Source organism: Arachis hypogaea, chromosome 4, assembly GCF_003086295.3.
Source record: "Arachis hypogaea cultivar Tifrunner chromosome 4, arahy.Tifrunner.gnm2.J5K5, whole genome shotgun sequence".
NCBI classification, from domain to species: domain Eukaryota; kingdom Viridiplantae; phylum Streptophyta; class Magnoliopsida; order Fabales; family Fabaceae; genus Arachis; species Arachis hypogaea.
The window spans coordinates 39008296-39009978 of record NC_092039.1 but is presented as its reverse complement, the minus strand read 5'-3'; the positions used below and the strand labels follow the sequence as shown (position 1 = coordinate 39009978).

The window sequence follows — 1683 nt, the reverse complement described above, 5'->3', positions numbered from 1 at the left end:
TCATGGACTTTCATCAGAAGATCCCTACCAGTTTTTAACTGAGTTCTTGCAGATCTATGAGACTGTTAAGACTAATGGAGTAGATCCTGAAGTCTACAGGCTCATGCTTTACCCTTTTGCTGTAAGAGACAGAGCTAGAACATGGTTGGACTCATAACCTAAAGATAGCCTGGACTCTTGGGATAAGCTGGTCACGGCCTTCTTGGCCAAGTTCTATCCTCCTCAAAAGCTGAGCAAGCTTAGAGTGGATGTTCAGACCTTCAAGCAAAAAGATGGTGAATCCCTCTGTGAAGCTTGGGAAAGATACAAGCAGATGAATAAAAAGTGTCCTTCTGACATGCTTTCAGAGTGGACCATTCTGGATATATTCTATTATGGTCTATCTGAGTTTTCTAAGATGTCACCGGACCATTCTGCAGGTGTATCCATTCACCTAAAGAAAACGCCTGCAGAAGCTCAAGAACTTATTGAAATGGTTGCAAACAACCAATTCATGTACACTTCTGAGGAATCCTGTGAGTAATGGGACGCCTCAGAGGAAGGGAGTTCTTAAAACTGATGCTCTGAATGCCATATTGGCTCAGAACAAAATGTTGACTCAGCAAGTCAACATGATTTCTCAAAGTCTGAATGGATGACAAAATGCATCCAACAGTACTAAAGAGGCATCTTCTGAAGAAGAAGCTTATGATCTTGAGAACCCTGCAATGGCAGAGGTAAATTACATGGGTGAACCTTATGGAAACACCTATAATTCCTCATGGAGAAATCATCCAAATTTCTCATGGAAGGATCAGCAAAAGCCTCAATAAGGCTTTAATAATGGTGGAAGAAACAGGCTTAGCGATAGCAAGCCTTTTCCACCATCTTCTCAGCAACAGAAAGAGAATTCTGAGCAGAGCCTCTCTAGCTTAGCAAACATAGTCTTTGATCTGTCTAAGGCCACTTTAAGTTTCATGAGTGAAACAAGGTCCTCCATTAGAAATTTGGAACCACAAGTGGGCTAGCTGAGTAAGAAAATCACTGAAACTCCTCCTAGTACTCTCCCAAGTAATACAGAAGAGAATCCAAAAAGAGAGTGCAAGGCCATTGATATAATCAATATGGCTGAATGCACAAAGGAGGAGAAGGATGTGAATCCCAGTGAGGAAGACCTCCTGGGACATCCTCTGAAGAAAAGGGAGTTCCAAACTGAGGAACCTAAGGAATCTGAGGCTCACCTAGAGACCATAGAGATTTCATTGAACCTCCTTTTGTCATTCATGAGCTCTGAGAACTATTCTTCCTCTGAAGAGGATGAAGATGTAACTGAAGAGCAAGTTGCTCAATGATGAGCGGATAATTTATACGCTTTTTGGTACTATTTTTAGTATATTTTTAGTACGTTTTAGTTAGTTTCTAGTATGTTTTTATTAGTTTTTATTTAAAATTCACTTTTCTGGGCTTTATTATGAGTTTGTGTGTTTTTCTGTGATTTTAGGTAATTTCTGACTGAAATTGAGGGACCTGAGCAAAAATCTAATTCAGAGGCTGAAAAAGGACTACAGATGCTGTTGGATTCTGACCTCCCTGCACTCGAAGTGGATTTTCTAGAGCTACAGAAGCCCAATTGGCGCGCTCTCAATTGCGTTGAAAAGTAGACATGGGCTTTCCATCAATGGATAATTGTCCATACTTTGCTCG

The 1683-nt window shown here is 40.6% G+C and overlaps 1 non-coding gene across 1 annotated transcript; it reads right to left on the bottom strand.

Annotated features, from left to right (window-relative positions):
* Window positions 1–235: 235 nt before the first annotated feature.
* LOC112798948 (small nucleolar RNA R71) lies at window positions 236–343 on the bottom strand. Its single transcript, XR_003200542.1, has one exon. It is a non-coding gene; the product is annotated as a small nucleolar RNA R71 (small nucleolar RNA).
* Window positions 344–1683: the final 1340 nt, after the last annotated feature.